Source organism: Pristiophorus japonicus, chromosome 2 (genome assembly GCF_044704955.1).
Source record: "Pristiophorus japonicus isolate sPriJap1 chromosome 2, sPriJap1.hap1, whole genome shotgun sequence".
In the NCBI taxonomy this organism is placed as follows: Eukaryota; Metazoa; Chordata; class Chondrichthyes; family Pristiophoridae; genus Pristiophorus; species Pristiophorus japonicus.
In genome coordinates, this window is record NC_091978.1 from 183,232,533 (window position 1) to 183,258,714 (window position 26,182).

Below are 26,182 nucleotides of genomic sequence, written 5' to 3' on the forward strand. Positions count from 1 at the left end.
GGGCCAGCGGAGGAATGCATTGCCGCCGGGCCGGGCGTCCCGGGGACTGAGGCGGGCGGGGCCGAAAAGTCCGAACCTGAGCCCGCCCAGCTATTAATCAACTTCCCCCAGGAGTCGCTCGACCCGGCAGAAAATGAAATTCAGGATTTTAATGACACTGTAAATGCTGGGCCGGGGGGTGGCAGCGGGGAGGGGGAGGAACACCCACCCTCGCCCCTTACTTTGGAGCTGGAGCACTTGGGGAGCCTGGGGATTTCCTATGGCCGGGTCTCTCCTTGTTCCCCGGTTCCTGGGGCGGAGGGGGAACCCCTTCCGCTGTCGTTTCCCGACCCAGCACCATTTTTAAAAGAGCCCAGTGGGAACTCCTCTGCCGATGATCCTGGGGGTGGGATCGGGGCAGAGCCAGGGCCGGTTGGAGCGGCCGGGTCATTTGCCGTACCTTGTGCAGTCGATGGGCCGGCTGCTGGCGGCCACCTCCCGGAGGAGGACGGGGACTCGGTGGGGGACGCGGGAGAAGAACTAGAGACCACCGCCAGGGAGGCGGTGGATCTGCTCGCGGCCGCCGCTGAGGCCCTCCTCATTCCTGCAAAGGAACTCCGGGACTTTTTGGCCCAGAGCCGGGGTCGCTGCGACCAAGCCCGACTGGCCCTGGAAAAATGGTCCGAGCCAGAGCTGATCAAGGGGTCCGTCCGCGCCGCCGCTAAAACCTTGGCCGCGGGCGGGCCCTTGACAAAGGAGCAACACCTTGAGCTGCGCGAGCTCGAGGGACTCCTCGCTGGGCTGCGGAGGGAGCTGAGTTCAACAAAAGACTCCGCTCCCTCCCCCACAATAGGTTAAGGTAGAGGTTGCACTATGCTTTTGCCATGAAGATAACCATAGCCAGCCTCAACATCAACGGCGGCAGAGGGGCACGCCGTAGATTTGACAATTTTTCGCTCCTGCGGGAGGGGAAATATGCGGTGTGCTTCCTGCAAGAAACCCACACCGTTCCGGGAGACGAAGCCACGTGGCTCCTGGAATGGCAAGGAGAGGTCCGCATGAGTCACCTCACCGCCATTTCTAGTGGGGTGGCCATCTTGCTGGGCCCGCATTTTCAGCCGGAGATCTTGGGGGTCGAGGAGCCCGTGCCAGGCCACTTGCTGCACGTAACGGTTCGCCTGGGGGACGTGCCGCTCCATCTCGTGAACGTGTACGCCCCTCAGCCCGGCCCGCAGCAAACGCGCTTCTTTGAAGAGGTGTCCGCTCTTCTTGGCTCCGTCGACGTCGGCGACTGCATTGTCCTCGGGGGGGATTTTAACTGCACCCTCGAGGCGAGGGACCGCTCCGGTGCCCCGCAGTGCATGACGGCGATGGAGAAGTTGAGGGACCTGGTCGGGTCCTTTGAGTTGGTGGACGTCTGGCGAAATCTCCACCCCGACTCCAGCGCCTTTACTTGGGTGAGGCCTGGAGTAGGATGGTCCAGAGTCGACCGCCTTTACGTGTCTCGGGCGTACGTTTCCTGCGTCCCGGCGGCCTCCATGCGGCCGGTGCCGTGTTCGGACCACCACCTGGTGTGGGCGGAGCTCGCTTCGCTCCACGCGAGGACGGGGTCCGGGTACTGGCACTTTAACAACCGGCTGCTGGAGGTCGAGCGGTTCCAGGACTCGTTCCGTCGATTCTGGTCCGACTGGAGAAGGAAGCAGGGGGGCTTCCCCTCCTTGAGACTATGGTGGGACGTGGGCAAGGCTCACGTCCGCGTCTTCTGTCAAGAGTACGCGAGGGGGTCGACCAAGAGGCGGGCGGCCAGGGTCGGGCGCCTAGAAAAAGAGGTGCTCGACCTGGAATCCCGTCTCGGTCAAGTCGTCCAGGACCCGGCCCTGCGGACGGTGTACGAAGCGAAGAAGGCCGCGCTGAAGGACCTGCAGCTCGTCGGGTCCCGAGGCCCGTTCGTGAGGTCGCGGATCCGGTTCCTGCGGGATCTGGACCGCGGCTCCCCCTTCTTCTACTCGCTGGAAAAAAGGCAGAGTGTCCGTAAGCAGCTCTTGACGCTGCTGGCCGACGACGGCTCTCTCGTCTCGGATCCAGAGGGCGTCAACAACAGGGTCCGTGAATATTACGGGGCTCTGTTCTCTCCGGATCCGTCCAGCGAGGAAGCGCGTAGAGTTTTGTGGGAGGACCTGCCGAACGTCAGCCCGGAGGGCGCCGAAAATTTGGAAGCTCCGCTAAGCCTGGCGGAGCTGACCGGTGCCCTCGACCGGCTCTCGAGGGGAAAAACCCCGGGGCTTGACGGGCTGACCGTGGAGTTCCACAGGGCATTCTGGGACGTCCTGGGGAGCGACTACGCGCGGGTCCTGGGGGAAAGTCTGGCGACCGGGGAGATGCCCCTCTCTTGGCGCAGGGCAGTCATCGTCCTGCTGCCTAAGAAGGGCGATCTCCGCCTCCTTAAGAACTGGCGCCCGGTCTCCCTCCTCAGCATGGACTACAAAATCTTCGCCAGGGCGATGTCTGCTCGCCTTGGTGCCGTGCTGGACCACATGATCCACCCCGAACAGTCCTACACGGTCCCGGGCCGGACAATCCACGACAACATCCATCTGGTCCGGGACCTCATCCATCATTCCCAGGAGGCTGGTCTGTCGGTCGCCTTCTTATCTCTCGACCAAGAGAAGGCGTTCGACAGGGTGGATCACGACTATCTGCTCGGAACTCTGCGCGCTTTCGGGTTCGGGACGCATTTCGTCGCCCGGATCCGACTTTTGTACGCCGCCGCGGAGTGTCTGATTAAGGTTAACGGGTCCTTGACGGCGCCCCTTTGCTTTAGGAGAGGGGTGCGCCAGGGATGCCCCATGTCCGGCCAGTTATACGCCGTTTGCGTGGAGCTTTCCTGCGCCTCTTGCGGACGAGGTTGACGGGACTGGCTCTGCAAGGTCTGGGCGTGGAGGTCGTCCTCTCGGCTTACGCCGATGACGTGCTCCTCGCGGTAGAGGATCCCGCTGACCTGCGGAGGATGCGTGAGTGCCTGGAGATTTACTCGGCCGCGTCCTCCGCCTGGATCAACTGGGAGAAATGTTCCGGACTCCTGGTGGGTCAGTGGCGGGTGGACTCCCTGCCGGAGGAGCTCAGGCCTTTTGCCTGGAGCACGACCCATCTCCTCTATCTGGGAGTCTACCTTAGCCCCGACGAGGGAGCCTGGCCGGCGAACTGGCAGGAGCTGGAGGCCAAGGTCGCCGCTCGCCTAGGGCGCTGGACAGGACTGCTCCGAGTGCTGTCCTACAGGGGTCGAGCGCTAGTGATAAACCAGCTGGTGGCAGCAATGTTGTGGTACCGGCTGGTCACTTTGACCCCTCCCCCTGCGTTTGTCGCCAAGATACAGAAGAAGCTAGTGGACTTCTTCTGGAACAACAGGAAGCACTGGGTCTCTGCTGCGGTCTTGAGTCTCCCGCTTGAGGAGGGCGGTCAGTCGTTGGTGTGCGTCAGCGCCCAGCTCGCGACTTTCCCTCTTCAGACCCTGCAGAGATACCTTTACGTCGAGCCCCCTCCTAGGTGGTGTGCTCTGGCGACGTATTTCTTCCGCCAGCAGCGCGACCTCAATTACGACACGCAGCTCCTGTTTGTGAACTAGGGGGGTGTCAGGACCGCCCTCCGGGAGCTGCCTGTCTTTTACAAGGAACTCATCAGGGTCTGGAACAAAGTCTCCACCAAGCGCAGCTCTCCGCCGGCTAGAGTGGCGGCCGTCCTGCAGGAGCCGCTGCTCGGGAATCCGTACCTCCACGACCGAGGTTTTATGTGGCGGTCGGAAGAGAGGGCTGTGGCTGGTGAGGTGACCAGGGTCAGGGACCTGCTCGATGGCGGAGGAGCGGGCTGGATGGCGCCAGACACGCTAGCGCGGTGCCTAAATTCTGCCAACGTCCGCCACGCGGCCGATGCCATCGAGTCGCTAAAAAGAACTCTGGGCCCTGACTCCATTAGGTGCATCGAGGAGGCTCAAGCACGTGGGGAGATCCCGTCTGAACTGACCCCCGTCCGGACGGAATTCCTCATCGGCGCCAAACCCCGGAACCTCCCTCGGGGGCCGGCGCCTCACAACTTGAGCCGCCTCGGGGAAATCCCCTCTGTGCCTTTCAGTTCCGCGCGGAGGGGTTTCTTGTACGGGCTGCTCCTGCACACTCTCAACTTTGCCATCCTCGCCTGCCGTCCGGACACGCCATGGCGTACCTTCTTGCCATCCGGAGGAGGCGGGGGTCCCCGATGGAGGGCACTCTACGCAGGGGTCCTCCCACTATTCATCGCGGACTTGGCCTGGAGGGTGGTGCACGGAGCAGTGCCGTGCAACAAATTTTTAAGCCGGTTCACGGACTCCCAGGCCGCCTGCAATTTCTGCGGTCTGGAGGAGTCCGTGTTCCATGTTTTTATTGAGTGCACGAGGTTGCAGCCCCTGTTCCATTATTTGAAGGGGCTGCTCCTGAAATTCTGGCTGCACTTCAGTCCCACTCTCCTGATCTTTGGGCACCCTGTGCGGAGGGGAGCGTGTAGGTCCGAGGGCCTCCTCGTAGGACTGCTCCTGGGCACGGCCAAGGGTGCCATCAGCCGGTCCAGGCAGCGGGCGGTCGAGGGGGTCGTTCAACCTGACTGCCTGCCTCTCTTCCGCTCTTACATCCGGTCCAGGGTGTCCTTGGAGATGGAGCACGCGGTGTCCACCGGTACGCTCGCGGCCTTCCGCGAGAGGTGGGCACCGGAGGGACTGGAGTGCATCATCACGCCCGGCAACCAAATTTTAATTTGATTTTACATTTTAAAGTTTAATTTGTTTTAATTGCCGGTGCTTTTAGTATCCCCTTCCCTTTTATAGAGGGCACTGGGGAAAAAAAGGTGATTTTAGTGCCCAAAAAAAAACACAAAAAAAGAAAAACACAAAAAAAAAGGAAAAAAAGGGCCTTGTAAATGTCTGGTGTGTCATCCAGGTCGGGTGGCACGGTTTAATGTTTTATGTTTTATAGGTAGACTCTAAAAGAGTTTCATGCACAAGGACCAATGGTGGAGCAGTGGAGGCGTGTCCTGCTCAGTTGGCTGAGTGAGCAGTGAGGAGAGGAGCTCCTGCTTTTGCTCCTGGCTGGGCCTGTGAATCAGCCCAGGAAGAGAAGGAAGGAAGGGGCTTCACCACCAACTTTCACCCAGAGGGAGAGGAGGAAAGCAGAAATCTTTTAACAACTTTACCTTTCTACAAAGATTTGGAGAGAGGGGGAAAGACCAACAACAACATCTCGTGTGGAAGGAGGGAGACTCTGCAACATTCTACAGATGGGTGTGGGTGCATTCCCCAATAGATTATGCTGTATCGGTGGGGGAAGGAAAGAAGACCACTGAGGGCCGGAACATCGCGGGGGGTGTGTGTGTGTGGAAGTGTGTGTGGGGGCCTTGCTTAAAACTAGGCCCCACACACAATTGAACCCCCCCCCCCCATTGCCTAGCCTGGGATAGCTGGAGCTACCAGGCTGAAGATTTCGATAATCACCTATTAAACATCATTGGGAGTGTGTGCCTGGTGGCTCTAGCTGCCCCAGGTGAAGACATCTTCTCCCCCCACCCGAAGACAAACCCAAAGACTGTGTTTTGTTTTTTTTGCCATCTGGGGAGAGCACCCCAAGAAAAACACCCACCCATCGCTGTGAGGGGAGACCTGCCCTCGCAGCCTCCCTCTTTCCCGCACCCCCCTTTTCTCTATCTCTCTCTCTCTGTCTCTCCCCTCTCTCTCTGAGAGCCCTTCCTCCTAATTTTTTAAAAACAATTAAAACAACTGAGCAGAGGGAACAAGGCCCCTCCCCAATTGCCAACTAGGGGAAAGGTGTGCCTCGTTACGAGCTCCTCTGCTCAGTCTTTATTATACGAGGCCAATTAAGACCATTAAGGCCTGTGACTTTGGGGTGGGTGTAGCCCTTAAAGGGACCCCGTGATGGCGACCCCATCCACGCCGCTGGCAGGGCCAGCGAAGACATATGCGCAGGTGGCAACCGCTTCCACGGCCCCTCCTGCGCCACCCGCTGTCCTGCCACCATTCAGACTTATAACGAAGAAACACGGGGTCAAGAGCTACACTCACCCCACAATGAGCATTGAGGAGTGCGTGCGGGCGATGGCTGGGGTAGTGGCCCCTCGGCCATTGTCGCAGCCTCCAAGATGTCTGGGAAGGCTGTGTTCTTCCTGGGGTCGGAGCGGGCGGTGTCCCTGGTCCTCGAAAAGGGGCTCACGGTGGGCGGGACTTTCCGGCCGGTGGACCCTCTCGAGGCCACCGCGCAGAGGGTCATCGTTTCAAACGTCCCGCCCTTTGTTCCCGCTGAGCTCCTCCTCCCTCACCTACACCAACTGGGGGAGGTAAGGTCGGGGATCAACCCCATACCGCTTGGCCTCAGGGAGAACAGCCTGCGCCATGTGTTCTCCTTCTGCCGCCAGCTCTTTGTCCGGCTGGCGCGGGAGGAGACGACGGAGGGAAGTTTTAATGTGGTGCACGAGGGGACTGCCTACCGCGTCTTCTGGACGTCGGACGGCGTGCGGTGCCATGCCTGTAGGGAGGTGGGGCATGTTCGTAAGAACTGCCCCGACTCCAAGGCCGCCAAACCACCGAGGGCGGCCAAGAGTGGCGCCGCCGCCACCCCTCCCCCTAGTTGCGTCCGCGTGCCGGGAGCCGTAGGTGCGCGGGCATCGTCGGAGGCCTTTGTTTTCATGGCCTCCGGCGGGGGGGATGGAGAGCGATCGACCGGAAAGAAGGCGCGGAACAAGGCGAAACATCTAGAGGCGGGTCCCCTCAGTGCGCCAGAAAGTTTGACCACCGCGCTCGGCCCAACCCAGTCACCGGCGAGCGCAAGGTGCCCTGAGCCCGTGCCCGAGCCCTTGAACAACACCACAGAGGGGCCCGGGCGCGGGCAAGAAAAGGAAAAGGTGGGGGTGGAGCGGGAGGCCTCGGCAGACATGGAGGTCTCCCTGCCTCAGCGCACCCCCAGGACCAAAAAGAGGCACCGCCCCAATGAGGCGGAGGGGGAACAACATCCCTCCGCGGAGGAGTCGGTGCCCGCCGCGTGTCCCGCGTCCCCCACCAGCGCCCCCAAGCTGCGCCGTAGGCGGGAGGAGTCTGTCCCTGGGGAGTGTGAGCCGGTCGAGGCTGCCCAGCCTCTGCCTCCTGGGGATGGCGTGGAGGATCTGCCCGTCGTGGGGGGTGTGGGGTTAGCGGAGGAATGCTTTGCTGACGGGCCGGGCGTCCCGGGGACTGAGGCGGGCGGGGCCGAAAAGGCCGAACCTGAGCCCGCCCAGCTATTATCCAACTTCCCCCGGGAGTCGCTCGACCCGGCAGAAACTGAAATTAATGCTTTTAATGACACTGTAGATGCTGGGCCGGGGGTTGGCAGCGGGGAGGGGGAGGAACACCCACCCTCGCCCCCTACTTTGGAGCTGGAGCACTTGGGTAGCCTGGGGATTTCCTATGGCCGGGTCTCTCCTTGTTCCCCGGTTCCGGGGGCGGAGGGGGAACCCCTTCCGCTGTCGTTTCCCGACCCAGCACCATTTTTAAAAGAGCCCAGTGGGGACTCCTCTGCCGACGATCCTGAGGGTGGGATCGGGGCAGTGCCAGGGCCAGTTGGAGCGGCCGGGTCATTTGCCGTACCTTGTGCGGTCGATGGGCCGGCTGCTGGCGGCCACCTCCCAGAGGAGGACGGGGACTCGGTGGGGGACGCGGGAGAAGAACTAGAGACCACCGCCAGTGAGGCGGTGGATCTGCTCGCGGCCGCCGCTGAGGCCCTCCTCATTCCTGCAAAGGAACTCCGGGACTTTTTGGCCCAGAGCCAGGGTCGCTGCAACCAAGCCCGACTGGCCCTGGAAAAATGATCCGAGCCAGAGCTGATCAAGGGGTCCGTCCGCGCCGCCGCTAAAACCTTGGCCGCGGTCGGGCCCTTGACAAAGGCGCAACACCTTGAGCAGCGCGAGCTCGAGGGACTCCTCGCTGGGCTGCGGAGGGAGTGCAGTTCAACAAAAGACTCCGCTCCCTCCCCCACAATAGGTTAAGGTAGAGGTTGCACTATGCTTTTGCCATGAAGATAACCATAGCCAGCCTCAACATCAACGGCGGCAGAGGGGCACGCCATAGATTTGACAATTCTTCGCTCCTGCGGGAGGGGAAATATGCGGTGTGCTTCCTGCAAGAAACCCACACCGTTCCGGGAGACAAAGCCACGTGGCTCCTGGAATGGCAAGGAGAGGTCCACATGAGCCACCTCACCGCCACTTCTAGTGGGGTGGCCATCTTGCTGGGCCCGCATTTTCAGCCGGAGATCTTGGGGGTCGAGGAGCCCGTGCCAGGCCACTTGCTGCACGTAACGGTTCGCCTGGGGGACGTGCCGCTCCATCTCGTGAACGTGTACGCCCCTCAGCCCGGCCCGCAGCAAACGCGCTTCTTTGAAGAGGTGTCCGCTCTTCTTGGCTCCGTCGACGTCGGCGACTGCATTGTCCTCGGGGGGGGGATTTTAAATGCACCCTCGAGGCGAGGGACCGCTCCGGTGCCCCGCAGTGCATGACGGCGATGGAGAAGTTGAGGGACCTGGTCGGGTCCTTCGACTTGGTGGACGTCTGCCGAAATCTCCACCCCGACTCCAGCGCCTTTACTTGGGTGAGGCCTGGAGTAGGATGGTCTAAAGTCGACCGCCTTTACGTGTCTGGGGCATACGTTTCCTGCATCCCGGCGGCCTCCATGCGGCCGGTGCCATGTTCAGACCACCACCTGGTGTGGGCGGAGCTCGCTTCGCTCCGCGCGAGGACGGGGTCCGCGTACTGGCACTTTAACAACCGGCTGCTGGAGGACAAGCAGTTCCAGGACTCGTTCCGTCGATTCTGGTCCGACTGGAGAAGGAAGCAGGGGGGCTTCCCCTCCTTGAGGCTATGGTGGGACGTGGGCAAGGCTCACGTCCGCGTCTTCTGTCAAGAGTATGCGAGGGGGTCGACCAAGAGGCGGGCGGCCAGGGTCGGGCGCCTAGAAAAAGAGGTGCTCGACCTGGAATCCCGTCTCGGTCAAGTCATCGAGGACCCGGCCCTGCGGACGGTGTACGAAGCGAAGAAGGCCGCGGTGAAGGACCTGCAGCTCGTCGGGTCCCGAGGCGCGTGCGTGAGGTCGCAGATCCGGTTCCTGCGGGATCTGGACCGCGGCTCCCCCTTCTTCGACTCGCTGGAAAAAAGGCAGTGTCCGTAAGCAGCTCTTGACGCTGCTGGCCGACGACGGCTCTCTCGTCTCGGATCCGGAGGGCGTCAACAACAGGGCCCGTGAATATTACGGGGCTCTGTTCTCTCCGGATCCGTCCAGCGAGGAAGTGCGTAGAGTTTTGTGGGAGGACCTGCCGAAGGTCAGCCCGGAGGGCGCCGAAAATCTGGAAGCTCCGCTAAGCCTGGCGGAGCTGACCGGTGCCCTCGACCGGCTCTCGAGGGGAAAAACCCTGGGGCTGGACGGGCTGACCGTGGAGTTCCACAGGGCGTTCTGTGACGTCCTGGGGAGCGACTACGCGCAGGTCCTGGGGGAAAGTCTGGCGACCGGGGAGATGCCCCTCTCTTGGCGCAGGGCAGTCATCGTCCTGCTGCCTAGAAGGGCGATCTCCGCCTCCTTATGAACTGGCGCCCGGTCTCCCTCCTCAGCACGGACTGCAAAATCTTCGCCAGGGCGATGTCTGCTCGCCTTGGTGCCGTGCTGGACCACATGATCCACCCCGCCCAGTCCTACACGGTCCCGGGCCGGACAATCCACGACAACATCCATCTGGTCCGGGACCTCATCCATCATTCCCAGGAGGCTGGTCTGTCGGTCGCCTTCTTATCTCTCGACCAAGGGAAGGCGTTCGACAGGGTGGATCACGACTATCTGCTCGGAACTCTGCGCGCTTTTGGGTTCGGGACGCATTTCGTCGCCCGGATCCGACTTTTGTACGCCGCCGCGGAGTGTCTGATTAAGGTTAACGGGTCCTTGACGGCGCCCCTTCGCTTTAGGAGAGGGGTGCGCCAGGGATGCCCCACGTCCGGCCAGTTATATGCCATCTGCGTGGAGCCTTTCCTGCGCCTCTTGCGGACGAGGATGACGTGCTCCTCGCGGTAGAGGATCCCGCTGACCTACGGAGGATGCGTGAGTGCCAAGAGATTTACTCGGCCGCATCCTCCGCCAGAATCAACTGGAAGAAATGTTCCGGACTCATGGTGGGTCAGTGGCGGGTGGACTCCCTGCCGGAGGAGCTCAGGCCTTTTGCCTGGAGCACGACCCATCTCCTCTATCTGGGAGTCTACCTTAGCCCCGACGAGGGAGCCTGGCCGGCGAACTGGCATGAGCTTTAGGCCAAGGTCGCTGCTCGCCTAGGGCGCTGGACAGGACTGCTCCGAGTGCTGTCCTACAGGGGTCGAGCGCTAGTCATAAACCAGCTGGTGGCCGCAATGTTGTGGTACCGGCTGGTCACTTTGACCCCTCCCCCTGCGTTTGTCGCCAAGATACAGAAGAAGCTGGTGGACTTCTTCTGGAACAACAGGAAGCACTGGGTCTCTGCTGCGGTCTTGAGTCTCCCGCTTGAGGAGGGCGGTCAGTCGTTGGTGTGCGTCAGCGCCCGGCTCGCGACTTTCCGTCTTCAGACCCTGCAGAGATACCTTTACGTCAAGCCCCCTCCTAGGTGGTGCGCTCTGGTGATGTATTTCTTCCGCCAGCAGCGTGACCTCAACTACGACATGCAGCTCCTGTTTGTGAACTTGGGGGGTGTCAGGACCACCGGGAGCTGCCTGTCTTTTACAGGGACCTCATCAGGGTCTGGAACAAAGTCTCCACCAAGCGCAGCTCTCCGCCGGCTGGAGTGGCGGCTGTCCTGCAGGAGCCGCTGTGGCTGGTGAGGTGACCAGGGTCAGGGACCTGCTCGATGGCGGAGGAGCGGGCTGGATGGCGCCAGGCACGCTGGCGCGGTGCCTAAATTCAGCCGACGTCCGCCACGCGGCCGAAGCCATCGAGTCGCTAAAAACAGCTTTGGGCCCTGACTCTGTTAGGTACATCGAGGAGGCTCAAGCACGTGGGGAGATCCCGTCCGAACTGACCCCCGTCCGGACGGAATTCCTCATTGGCACCAAATCCCGGAACCTCCCTCGGGGGCCAGCGCCTCACAACTTGAGCCACCTCGGGAAAATCCCCTCCGTGCCTTTCAGTTCCGCGCGGAGGGGTTTCCTGTACGGGCTGCTCCTGCACACTCTCAACTTTGCGATCCTCGCCGGCCGTCCGGACATGCCATGGCGTACCATCTTGCTGTCCGGAGGAGGCGGGGCACTCTATGTGGGAGTCCTCCCACTATTCATCGGGGACTTGGCCTGGAGGGTGGTGCACGGAGCAGTGCCGTGCAACAAATTTTTAAGCCGGTTCACGGACTCCCAGGCCGCCTGCAATTTCTGCGGTCTGGAAGAGTCCGTGTTCCATGTTTTTACTGAGTGCACGAGGTTGCAGCCCCTGTTTCATTATCTAAAGGGGCTGCTCCTGAAATTCTGGCTGCACTTCAGTCCCACTCTCCTGATCTTTGGGCACCCTGTGCGGAGGGGAGCGGGTAGGTCCGATGGCCTCCTCGTAGGACTGCTCCTGGGCACGGCCAAGGGTGCCATCAGCCGGTCCAGGCAGCGGGCGGTCGAGGGGGTCGTTCAACCTGACTGCCTGCCTCTCTTCCGCTCTTACATCCGGTCCAGGGTGTCCTTGGAGATGGAGCACGTGGTGTCCACCGGTACGCTCGCGGCCTTCCGCGAGAGGTGGGCACCGGAGGGACTGGAGTGCATCATCACGCCCGGCAACCAAATTTTAATTTGATTTTACGTTTTAAAGTTTAATTTGTTTTAATTGCCGGTGCTTTTAGTGTCCCCCTCCCCTTTTATAGGGGGCACTGGAAAAAATTTGATTTTAGCACCCAAAAAAAAAGAAAAACACAAAAAAAACCACAAAAAAGAAAAAAAGGGCCTTGTAAATGTCTGCTGTGTCATCCAGGGCGGGTGGCACGGTTTAATGTTTCTGTTTTTTTTCAGGTAAACTCCAAAAGAGTTTCAAGCACAAGGACCCCCAGGTCCCTCTGCACCGCAGCATGTTGTAATTTCTCCCCATTCAAATAATATTCCCTTTTACTGTTTTTTTTCCCAAGGTGGATGACCTCACAATTCCCGACATTGTATTCCATCTGCCAAACCTTAGCCCATTCGCTTAACCTATCTAAATCTCTTTGCAGCCTCTCTGTGTCCTCTGCACAACCCGCTTTCCCACTAATCTTTGTGTCATCTGCAAATTTTGTTCCACTACACTCTGTCCCCTCTTCCAGGTCATCGATGTATATTGTAAACAGTTGTGGTCCCAGCACCGATCCCTGTGGCACACCACTAACCATCAATTTCCAACCCGAAAAGGACCCATTTATCCCAACTCTCTGCTTTCTGTTAGCCAGCCAATTCTCTATCCATGCTAATACATTTCCTCTGACTCCGCAGTAACCTTTTGTGTGGCACCTTATCGAATTGCTTTTGGAAATCTAAATACACCACATCCATCGGTACACCTCTATCCACCATGCTCATTATATCCTCAATGAATTCCAGTAAATTAGTTATACATGATTTCCCTTTCATGAATCCATGTTGCGTCTGCTTGATTGCACTATTCTTATGTAGATGTCCCGCTATTTCTTCCTTAATGATAGCTTCAAGCATTTTCACCACTACAGATGTTAAACTAACCGGCCTATAGTTACCTGCCTTTTGTCTGCCCCCGTTTTTTAAACAGAGGCGTTACATTAGCTGCTTGCCAATCCGCTGGTACCTCCCCAGAGTCCAGAGAATTTTGGTAGATTATAACGAATGCATCTGTTATAACTTCCGCCATCTCTTTTAATACCCTGGGATGCATTTCATCAGGACCAGGGGACTTGTCTACCTTGAGTCCTATTAGCCTGTCCAGCACTACCCCCCTAGTGATAGTGATTGTCTCAAGGTTCTCCTGTCCCACATTCCCGTGACCAGCAATTTTTGGCATGGTTTTTGTCTTGACGTCCACTTAATGTCTATTTTACCACTGAAGTGACTTATAATGCCCATATATCGGCCATTTAGCCACAAAATGGAAACTGTCGGGCATTTTTCGGAAACTTATTGCCGAGCATTACTCTCCTCATGTGCGTAATGCCGGGAAAAAATAATACCACCCGCCCACTTTTTTGGGGCAGAATCATCAGAATGGGTGAAATCAACACCCATAACATTACCCAGCGTTAATTTCTGCAGGGAATTAACGCCAAGATTCAATAATACCACCCACCCATTTTTTTTGTCGTAAATAGCAAGTTTGGCGAAACTAATACCCAGGAGATTGCCCAGTGTCACTTTCATCACCTCACACACATATCGCCCACAATATCGCTCACCCAAAAAAACTGCCCAGAAAAAGTGGAACTGTTCTGAACAAAATCTAACGGTGTGGCTGCCATTTTTTAAATCGCAGGTCATTTCATTCAAAAGGCTGCTTCAAATTTGGGGGAGTTTGCATTGACTCTGGAATTCTTCTCAGGTGTAGTGACCACCTCAACAGACATACTTTCAGACTCTGGACTATTAGGGGTTTACTCTAGGTGTATTTTAGTGAGAAAATTATTGATTCTGATCAATCGCTGTTACACTTTCATTGCAATGGGGCCAGTCATTTCTCAGCCTGCATCGATTAATGCACAGATGCTGCAGAGTGAAGATGGCTCAATGTGTGATGCACATCATTAAGTAATCAATTTAAAACCAACAAGAATGAGGAGGAGGGCCAGACACACCCCGCACGTACAGGGAAATGAGGTCTTACCTCGACATGTCCGACCACACCTGCCTTCGGAGATTGCGCTTCCACAAGGTGGTGATCAATGAAATATGCGAGCACATCAGGCCACATATGCAGCATGCCATCAGGACATCAGTGTCGGTCGAGGTCAAGGTCACCGTGGCACTGTCTTTCTACGCATCTGGTTCCTTTTGGGCTTCCATGGTCGAGATTTGCCCTCTGTCTCACCATCCAACCATCGCTGCATTAGACAGGTCACAGTGGCCCTGTACGTGAGAAGGATGGACTTTATCAGCTTCCCCATGACCACGGAGGCTCAGACTGATAGGGCTGGAGCATTCTACCGCATTGCTAAGTTCCCCAGGGTGCAGGGAGCGAGACAGTGCACTCACATCACCATGCGGCCACCTTCTCAGGACCCGGAGCATTTTCGTAATAGAAAAGGATTTCACTCCCTGAAGGTCCAACTAGTTGTCGACTGTTATAAATGTAAACCTGTAAATACCTTGTTTAACCACCAGAGGGCTCATACCCTGGAGTCCCAAGGGATCCCACAATCCCTTGGTAGCATCTGTACATAAGGAAGCCTCACAGTCTGGATAGGCACTCTGGAGACTCGAATAAAGGACTACGGTCACACGTTACTTTGAGCTCACAGTATCTGGTCAGATTCTTTATGCAAGACATAACAACTGGTGACGAGATACAGATAATGAACCCCATCGCAACAATGTAGACAACCGTGGGCATCCTGGAGAAATTTTCGGAGGGAGATGATTGGGAAACCTTCGTGGAGCGACTCGACCCTATGACGTGGCCAATGAGCTGGAAGGAGAAGCAAACGCTGCCAAACGAAGGGCAATTCTCCTCACCGTTTGCGGGGCACCAACGTATGGCCCCATGAAAAATCTGCTTGCTCCAGCGAAACCCACAGAGAAGTTGTACAATGATTTGTGCACACTGGTCCGGGAGCATCTAAACCCAAAGGAAAGTGTTCTGATGGTGAGGTATCGGTTCTACACGTACAAAAGGTCTGAAGGCCAGGAAGTGGCGAGCTACGTCGCCGAGCTGAGGCATCTTGCAGGACATTGCGAATTTGAAGGACACTTGGAGCACATGCTCAGGAACTTCGTTGTACTTGGCATTGGCCATGAAGTAATACTTCACAAACTTTTGAATGTAGAGACCTCAAACTTGAGTAAAGCCATAGCGATAGCCCAGGCGTTCATCGCCACCAGTGACAATACCAAACAAATCTCTCAGCACACGAGTGCTGTTGCAAGTACTGTGAACAAAGTAATGTTGTTTTCAAATCGTAATGTACAGGGCAGGAATCACATGCCTGCAGCTGCACGTCTGCAGATGGCTGAGTCCACCATCAAGGGTGGTGAATGCAAGGCCATTAACACCTTGTTGGCGCTGTGATATTTGCTTCCATTCATGCCGCCTCAAAGGATATGTTTGCAAGGGCTGTGTAACAATGGGACACCTCCAACGTATGTGCAGGTGAACTGTAAACCCTGCTAATCCTGCAAATGCCCACGTTGCAGAGAAGGACAGATCCACGATGGATCATGATGAACCAGAGCCTCAGGCTGAGGAGGCAGAGGTATATGGGGTGCACACATTTACCACAAAGTGTCCGCCGATAATGCTGAAGGTTGAATTAAATGGACTCCCGATGTCAATGGAGCTGGACATGGGCGTGAGCCAGTCCATAATGAGCAAAAAGACTTTCGATAAACTTTGGTGCAGCAAGGCCTCAAGGCCAGTGCTGATTCCCATTCGTACTAAACTGAGAACGTACACAAAGGAACTGATTCCTGTAATCAGCAGTGCTACTGTAAAGGTCTCCTACGATGGAGCAGTGCACAAATTACCACTCTGGGTGGTACCGGGCGATGGCCCCATGCTTTTTTGCAGGAGCTGGCTAGGAAAGATACGCTGGAAGCGGTACGATATCCGAGCGCTCTCGTCCATCGACGACACTTCATGTGCCCAGCTCTTAAACAAATTCCCCTCGCTGTTTGAACCGGGTATTGCGAAGTTCTAAGGAGCAAAAGTGCAGATCCATTTGATTCCGGGGGTGCGACCCATCCATCACAAGGCGAGAGCGGTACCGAACATGATGAGAGAGAGGTTGGAGATCGAGCTGGACCGGCTGCAATGAGAGGGCATCATTTCACCGATCAAGTTCAATGAGTGGGCCAGTCCGATTGTTCCAGTCCTCAAGGAAGACGGCACCATCAGAATCTGTGGTGATTACAAAGTAACTATCAATCGTTTCTCCCTGCAGGATTAATACCCACTACCAAAGGCAGCTGACCTATTTGCAACGTTGGTGGGAGGAAAAACAGTCATGAAGCTGGACTTGACCTTGGCCTACATGATGCAGGAGCTGGAGGAATCATTGAAGGGTCTCACCTGCATCAACACTCAAAAAGGTCTCTTCATTTACAACAGATGCCCGTTTGGGATTCGATCAGCCGCGATGATATTCCAGAGGAACATGGAAAGCTTACTGAAGTCAGTCCGGCGCACCATGGTCTTCCAGAACGACATCCTGGTTACAGATCGGGACACCGTCGAGCATCTGCAGAACCTGGAGGAGGTTCTTATTCGGCTTAATCGTGTGGGGCTCAGGTTAAAATGCTCAACGTGCATTTTCCTGGCACCTGAAGTGGAGTTCCTGGGGAGAAGAATCACGGCGGACGGCATCAGGCCCACCGATTTGAAGACGGAGGCAATCGAGAATGCACCGAGACCACAGAACGTGATGGAGCTGTGGTCGTTTCTAGGACTCCTGAACTACTTTGGTAACTTCTTACCGGGTCTTAGCACACTGTTAGAACCACTGCACTCTTTACTACGTAAATGAGATAAATGGGTATGGGGTAAAAGCCAAGAAAATGCCTTGAGAAAGCTAGAAAACTTATGCTCAAACAAATTGCTTGTGTTGTATGATCCATGTAAGCGTTTGGTACTAGCATGTGATGCTTCGTCATATGGTGTCGGGTGTGTATTACAACAAGCTGATGAATCTGGGAAATTGCAACCGGTTGCTTATGCATCCAGAAGTCTGTCTAAGGCTGAGAGGACCGACAGCATGATCGAAAAAGAAGCGTTAGCGTGTGTTTATGGGGTAAAGAAAATGCATCAATATCTGTTTGGGCTCAAATTTGAATTAGAAACCGACCATAAGCCACTTGTATCGCTCTTTTCTGAAAGTAAGTGGATAAACACGAATGCATCGGCCCGCATCCAGAGATGGGCACTCACGTCATCCGCATACAACTACGCTATCCGCCACAGGCCAGGCACAGAAAACTGTGCCAACACTCTCAGTAGGCTGCCATTGCCCACCACAGGGGTGGAGATGGCACAGCCTGCAAATTTATTTATGGTAATGGAAGCATTCAAAAGTGAGCAATCACCTGTTACCGCCCAACAGATTAGAACCTGGACAAGCCAGGACCCCTTACTGTCCTTAGTAAAAAACTGTGTGCTCCATGGGAGTTGGGCTGGTGTCCCGTTAGAGATGCAGGAAGAAATAAAGTCATACCAGCGGCGCAGAGATGAAATGTCTATACAGGCAGACTGCCTCCTGTGGGGTAATCAAGTCGTGGTGCCAAAGAAGGGCAGGGACACTTTCATTAGTGATCTCCACAGTACCCACCCAGGCATTGTAATGATGAAAGCGATAGCCAGATCCCACGTTTAGTGGCCTGGTATTGATGCAGACTTGGAAAGCTGCGTGCACAAATGCAACACATGTTCTCAGTTAAGCAATGCACCCAGATGGGCGCCTCTAAGTTTATGGTCCTGGCCCTCCAAACCGTGGTCCAGGGTCCATGTCGACTACGCAGGCCCGTTCTTGGGGAAAATTTTCCTTGTGGTTGTAGATGCGTATTCCAAATGGATTGAATGTGAGATAATGTCGGCAAGCACATCCACTGCCACCATTGAAAGCCTGCGGGCCATATTTGCCATGCACGGCCTGCCTGATGTCCTTGTTAGTGACAAAGGGCCATGCTTCACCAGTGCTGTGTTCATAGAATTCATGACCCGCAATGGGATCAAACATGTCACTTCTGCCCCGTTCAAACCAGCATCCAATGGTCAGGAAGAGAGAGCAGTGCAAACCATCAAGCAGAGCTTGAATAGGGTAACTGAAGGCTCACTGCAGACTCGCCTATCCCGAGTCCTGCTTAGTTACCACACAAGACCCCTCTCGCTCACTGGGGATCCCCCCGCTGAACTGCTCATAAAAAGGACACTTAAAACAAGGCTCTCGTTAGTCCACACTGATCTACACGAACAGGTAGAGAGCAGGCAGCTTCAACAGAATACATGTCATGATCGCGCAAATGTGTCACGCAAAATTGAGATTAATGATCCTGTAATTGTGTTAAACTATGGACAAGGTCCCAAGTGGCTTCCCGGCAAGGTCGTGGCCAAAGAGGGGAGTAGGGTGTTTCATGTCAAACTTTCAAATGGATCCACCTGCAGGAAACACTGGGACCAAACCAAACTAAGATTCACAGACTATTCAGAACAACACACAATAGACTCTACCTTTTTCGGCCCCCAACACACACACAAGTGGCAACCGATCCAGCGATTGCCCACGAAGCAGAACCCATCACCTGCAGCAGCCCAGCAGGACTCACCACACCCAGCAGCCCTGCAAAGCCAGCTGTGCAGCAGCCCAACAAAGGCCCAACAAACGACTCACCAAAACCAGCATTTGCACCGAGACGATCAACCAGGGAAAGGAAGGCCCAAGTTCAACTCACATTGTAAATAGTTACACTATTAACTTTGGGGGATGTTGTTATATATATAAACCTGTAAATACCTTGGTTAACCACCAGAGGGCTCAGCCCCTGGAGTCCCAAGGGATCCCACAATCCCTTGGGAGCACCTGTACATAAGGAGGCCTCACAGACTGGAAAGGGACTCTCGAGACCCGAATAAAGGACGACGGTCACATGTTACTTTGAGCTCACAGTATCTGGTCAGTTTCTTTATGCAAGATATAACATCAACCACAACCAGATCATAATGGCAGTAAATGCAAATGTCTGGGTAGCTTCGATGAGGCTCACATCCTGCGTGAGAGCGCTGTCTTTGACATCTTTAAGAGTCAGCCAGAAGGACAATGCTGGGTGCTTAGTGATAACCCATATGGTCTAGCCACCTGGCTGATGACCCCCCTGTGTGACACCCACACCAAGGCCAAGAACCGATGCAACCAGAACCACAGAGACACACGCAATATGGTCCAGAAAATAATAACTGTGCTTAAGCAGCGCTTCAGCTGTCTGGACCACTCAGGAGGGAGCTACAATATAACCCTGAGCAAGTAGGTAAATTCGTGGTTGTGTGCTCCACGCTGCACAATCTGACTATCAGGAGGGGCCAAGAGTTGCCAGAAGGGACTGATGCTCCACCTTGAGAGAGAGGACAACGACGACGAGGGGCTGGATGCTGACCTAGGGCCAGACAATCAGACTGGCTATGCAAACATGCCCACGACCCCTCCAGACCGCAGGAAAGGGCCCATTGTGGCTACATAGCTGCAAGACTCTTAATTGAGGAGCTGATATCTGAATGATTTGCCTGAAAGAACGTTGCTGTGAGTGACAATGCTGACACACTGCTGTGTGTGTGCTGCTCAGACATCAATGCTGCCCATCACCTTGGTGCCAGTTAAAGTTTAAGTTGATTGAAGTTAAGTTTTATTTAACCCTTTCATGTTAAGGAATCACCAGTGTGTAATGGTCCAGCTATCTGAGACAATGCGCAATAAGGTTATGTTCAATAAAAAAAAATTATAGCAACATTGGTCTGAAATCATAAGTATCACAAACAAAAGCACTCAAACCCCACCCACACCCCACTTTTTCGACCATTCACATCAATCAAATGTTCAACATGTCCAGCAACACTGAATACAAATGCAAAGCAGGATGGTGGTCTCCTCCCCCGATACATTCCAAGAAATTGCATGCAACCAGATGGAGATATAACACAGCCATCACCTGTGGACATGCACTTCACTTTCCTTACCCCCTCCCCTTCTCCTCCCCACCTCTACCCTTTCCTCTCTTCGCTCCACGGCGCCTGGCCGAGGAGCTCCTCAGGCGGTGCCTCATTAGGGGGGGATAAAGTCAGAGGCAGCGATTGCATGGGTACAGGAGTAGGGGGTCTGTTTGACATTGTTGCCAAATTAAGTTAATCTAAGCATTAAGTCATGGCAGGAGAGCCCAGACCTGTGTCATGCTCCTCCTGTGCTATGTGGGAAGTCAGGGACGCTTCCAGTGTCCGTGACAACTACATGTGCAAGAACTACATGTATCGTGTTGCAGCTCCTGACAGACCGCATAGAAATTGCGGAACTGGAGCTGCACATGGATTCACTCTGGAGCACCCGCGATGCTGAGGATGTCATGAATAGCAAGTTGAGTGAGTTGGTCACACCGCAGGTAAGGGTTACTCAGGCAGATAAGGAATGGGTGACCATCAGGCAGTGCATTCGAAGGAAGGTAGTACAGGGGTCCCCTGTGGTCATCCCCCTCCAACAGATATACCATTTTGGGTGCTGTTGTGGGATGACTTATTAGGGGAGGGCAGCAGCAGCCAAGTTCATGGCACCATGGGTGGCTCTGCTGCATAGGAGGGCAGGAAGAAGAGCGGGAGAGCTATAATGGTAGAGGATTCTATTGTAAGGGGAATAGATAGGCGTTTCTACAGCTGCAATTGAGACTCCAGGATGGTATGTTGCCTCACTGGTGCAAGGGTCAAAGATGTCTCGGAGCAGCTGCAGAACATTTTAGAGGGGGAGGGTGAACAGCCAGTTGTCGTGGTGCATATAGGTACCAACGATATAGGTAAAAAAAACGGGATGAAGTCCTACAAGCTGAATTTAGTAAGCTAGGAGTAAAATTAAAAAGCAGGACCTCAAAGGTCATAATCTCAGGATTGCGACCAGTGCCACGTGCTAATCAGAGTAGGAATTGCAGGATAGTTAAGATGAATATGTGGCTTGAGGAGTGGTGCAGATGGGAGGGATTCAAATTCCTGGGACATTGGAACTGGGGGAAGTGGGACCAGTTCAAACCGAATGGTCTGCACCTGGGCAGGACCGGAACCAATGTGCTTGGGGGAGTGTTTACTAGTGTTGTTGGGGAGGGCTTAAACTAATATGGCAACAGGATGGGAACCTATGCAGGGAGAAAGAGGGAAGTAAAATGGGGGCAGAAGCAAAAGATAGAAAGAAGAAAAGTAAAAGTGGAGTGCAGAGAAACCCAAGGCAAAAATCGAAAAAGGGCCACATTACCGCAAAAGTCTAAAGGGACAAAATGTGTTAAAAAGACAAGCCTGAAGGCTCTGTGCCTCAATGCGAGGAGTATTTGTAATAAGGTGGAGGAATTAACTGCGCAGGCAGCTATTAACGAATATGATATAATTGGGATTACGGAGACATGGCTCCAGGGTGACAAAGGCTGGGAACTCAACATCTAGGGGTATTCAACATTCAGGAAGGATAAACAGACAGAAAAAGTAGGTGGGTAGCATTGCTGGTTAAAGAGGAAATTAAAGCAATAGTAAGGAAGGACATTAGCTTGGATGATATGAAATCTGTATGGGTAGAGCTGCAGAATACCAAAGGGCAGAAAATGCGAGTGGGAGTTGTGTACAGACCACCAAACAGTAGTAGTGAGGTTGGGGACAGCATCAAACAAGAAATTAGGGATGCATGCAATAAAGCTACAGCAGTTATCATGGGCGACTTTAATTAACATATTGATTGGGCTAGCCAAACTGGTAGCAGAATGGTGGAGGAGGATTTCCTGGAGTTAATTAGGGATGGTTTTCTAGACGAATATGTCGAGGAATCAACTCGAGGGCTGGCCATCTTAGACTGGATGATGTGTAATGTGAAGGGACTAATTAGCAATCTTGTTGTGCGAGGCCCCTTGGGAAAGAGTGGCAATAAGATGGTAGAATTCTTTATTAAGATGGAGAGTGACACAGATAATTCAGAGACTAGGGTCCTGAACTTAAGGAAAGATAATTTTGATGGTATGTGACGTGAATTGGCCAGAATAGACTGGTGAGTGATACTTAATGGGTTAACGGTGGATAGGCAACGGCAAACTTTTAAAGATCACATGGATGAATTTCAACAATTGTACATCCCTGTCTGGAGTAAAAATAAAATGGGAAGGTGGCTCAACCGAGACTAACAAGAGAAATTAGGGATAGTGTTAAATTCAAGGAAGAGGCATCTAAATTGGCCAGAAAAAGCAGCAAATCTGAGGACTGGGAGTAATTTAGAATCCAGCAGAGGAGGACAAAGGTTTTAATTAGGAGGAGGAAAATAGAGTATGAGAGGAAGCTTGCTGGGAACATAAAAACTGACTGCAAAAGCTTCTGTAGATATGTGAAGATAAAAAGATTAGTGAAGACAAATGTAGGTCCCTTGCAGTCAAAATCAGGTGAATTTATAATGGACAACAAAGAAATGGCAGACCAATTGAACAAATACTTTGGTTCTGTCTTCACGAAGGAAGACACAAATAACCTTCCGGAAGTACTAGGGGACCGAGGGTCTAGCGAGAAGGAGGAACTGAAGGAAATCCTTATTAGCCAGGTAATTGTGTTAGGGAAATTGATGGGATTGAAGGCCGATAAATCCCCAGGGCCTGATAGTCTGCTTACCAGAGTACTTAAGGAAGTGGCCCGAGAAATAGTGGATGCATTGGTGATCATTTTCCAATAGTCTATCGACTCTGGATCGGTTCCTATGGACTAGAGGGTAGTTAATGTAACACCATTTTTTTAAAAAGGAGGGAGAGGGAAAACGGGGAATTATAGACCGGTTAGCCTGACATCAGTTGTGGGGAAAATGTTGGAATCATTTATTAAAGATGAAATAGCAGCGCATTTGAAAAGCAGTGATAGGATCGGTCCAAGTCAGCATGGAATTATGAAAGGGAAATCATGCTTGACAAATCTGAAATTTTTTGAGAATGTAACTAGTAGAGTGGACATGGGAGAACCAGTGGATGTGGTGTATTTGGACTTTCACAAGGGTTTTGACAAGGTCCCATACAAGAGATTGGTGTGCAAAATTAAAGCACATGGTATTGGGGTTAATGTATTAATGTGGATAGCGAGCTGGTTGGCAGACAGGAAGCAGAGAGTCGGGTTAAATGGCTCCTTTTCAGAATTGCAGGCAGTGACTAGTGGGGCGCCGCAGGGCTCAGTGCTGGGACCCCAGCTATTTACAATATACATCAATGATTTAGATGAAGGAATTGAGAGTAATATCTCCAAGTTTGCAGATGACACTAAGCTGGGTGGTGGTGTGAGCTGTGAGGAGGATGCTAAGAGTCTGCAGGGTGATTTGGACAGGTTAGGTGAGTGGGCAAATGCATGGCAGATGCAGTATAATGTGGATAAATGTGAGGTTATCAATTTGGTGGCAAAAACATGAAGACAGAATATTATCTGAATGGCGGCAGATTAGGAAAAGGGGAGGTGCAACGAGACCTGGGTGTCTCTGGTACATCAGTCATTGAAGGTTGGCATGCAGGTGCAGCAGGCAGTGAAGAAGGCAAATAGCATGTTGGCCTTCATAGCTTGGGGATTTGAGTATAGGCGCAGGGAGGTCTTACTGCAGTTATACAGGGCCTTGGTGAGGCCTCACCTGGAATATTGAGTTCAGTTTTGATCTCCTAATCTGAGGAAGGACGTTCTTGCTATTGAGGGAGTGCAGCGAACGTTCACCACACTGATTCCCGGGATGGCAGGACTGACCTATGAGGAGAGACTGGATCCACTGGGCCTTTATTCACTGCAGTTTAGAAGAATGAGAGGGGATCTCATATAAAATTCTGATGGGACGTGACAGGTCAGATGCAGAAAGAATGTTCCCGATGTTGGGGGAGTCCAAAACCAGGGGTCACAATCTAAAGATAAGGGGTAAGCCACTAGGACTGAGATGAGGAGAAACTTCTTCAGTCAGAGAGTTGTTAACTTGTGGAATTCCCTACCACAGAGAGTTAGATATGACCCTTACGGCTAAAGGATCAAGGGGTATGGCGAGAAAGCAGGAAAGAGGTACTGAAGTGAATGATCAGCCATGATCTTATTGAATGGTGGTGAGGCTCAAAAGGTCAAATGGCCTACTCCTGCACCTATTTTCTATGTTTCTATGTTTTTATGTTGCCGAAGTGCAACATTCTCTGATGCAGAAGCAGGATATTGGTCCTTGCACTCATCTGTGATTTGCAGTGGTGGTGTGAAACCTAAGGGTGGAGTGCCGCGCCCTGGGACCAGTGGGAGGCCTGTGCCAGCAGTGTTTCTGGCTATCCAATCCAGGGCCTGCGCCATCCGCGGAATGTGCACAGTCATGTTGGCCAGCTGTCGAGATATGCCCCCCAATGCTTCGATGAGCTGGTCACCAATGTCTACTGTCCTCCTGGACAACTGTACCATCTCTCTGCTGTTATGTGGCGCTCGTGGACAAGACCTGCCGCGTCCACGAGGCCTCCGCGGAATCGACACCGTCCTGGGTCAAATGGGGTGCCCTATGGCAAGACGCTTGGGGCCGGTACCTCCAGAGTGGAGGCGGGAATGACCAGAGAACCACTAGATGGCCCTGGGGTGAAATGGCTTCTGGAGCGTGGCGATGCAGGTTCCTCGAATTCTGTGCTCTCATCCATAGAGAACAGACCCAGCTGATTGACGGGAGAGAATCCGATCTCCTGAGCACCAGACGTAGGATCGTCCGTCGAGTCCGGCCCCGTGTTCCCACCTTCTGGCCTCTGTGATCTTGCCTGGGGCTGTGCTGCTGGCTGAACTGTAAAACACAAATGAGGCTTTTAGAGGAGAAGTGGGTGCTAGGATCACAAGGTGAGTCCAGCGCTACACACAACATATGCACGACAAAAGCACCACCGCTATCAAAATCATCACAGACATCACATTTCATGACCATCAACACATTTGCATTGCAAAGATTTTCATTAGGCCAGCATTATTTCTAGGACAATTTTAGAAATCATCTATCGTATATGATTGTTCGGATATGAGTGGGTGTGGCATCTATTGACTTTACATCATGCAATGGTGTACGCTTTACTCACGTGGCATCACTTCAGGTCCTGCAGATGCTTATGTGGCTGTCCGGGTGTGCTTCCCCACGAGTGCGAGCACGCGCTCCTCCATCTCAGTGATGTCACTGGGGACTGGTGGCCCCCTAGCCGTTCACCTCTGCACAGACCTCATCGTCAATAGTTTCTTCTGTAAAAGGTGACAGGACGATATGGCATGAGATCATTGCATGATATCATTGCTCTGTATTGTCACAGAGACTGATACAACATATAACCGGCAGATGTAATCATGATTATGATGATCATTTTCATTCTTTACCTAAAGACGTGCTCCGTGACCGCAGGCTTTGAGTAAATCTTTCCCGGTAAAAGTGAAAGATCTCACATCTGCTGATAGTCACTCATGACTGTTACAAATCAAATTATATAAATACATAATTATATGTAAATAAATAAAGTACTTACTCTTGTGGAGCTCACAAGGTCGTTCCATCAGTTGTGGCATTGGTTGCCCTCACGCACCTCTTCGGTCACCGATGAGACCACCTCTGCTATCTTGGCCCATATCTTTTGGTGGGCCTTTGGGGTGGGCTTCCCACGCCCTCCCTGGGTCAAATCACCCCAGCGTAACTTGACCTCCTGCAGGAGGGAGGCATTTGCCTCGTCTGAGAATCTCCTCGCTCTTTTGCGCCCTCCAATGTGCTCCTCTCCCAACTCACTGCTCTTGCCAGCGTCAGTCTCCACAGCGTACTGTGATGCCTCCTCCTTTCCCTGCAATATACGCAAAATTCGGGCAAATATGAGGCTGGTAACAGCTACCTTTTTTACCCTATTTGCTCTAAAGCTTAAAAATCTGCCTCCTTCCTCCCAAAGCAGCCACACCACAACCAAGCACGTCTTCAGTCCCTCTCAGCTCCCTCTCTCTCTTTCTCCTCTTCTGCGCATGCTATGATGACCCTTGACCTCCTGAATCGCAGGAATCGAGCATTGCCATGCCATTGCTAAGGACGGCGACACCTTACGGCAGAAGGTCAGCTAGATTTAATGCTACCGCCCATTTCATATCGCTCGCGGTAACGCCCAATTTAAAAAATGGAGACTAGGTGCTTTGAGAATGGGCGAGAAGCCGGCGATCTGAAACCCTATTTTTCCCACCCACGCCAGAAATAACGCCCATTTTTGGGCGATAAGCACCAAAGTGTAAAATCTAGCCACAAACTTTAAAATGGTTCTTAACTCC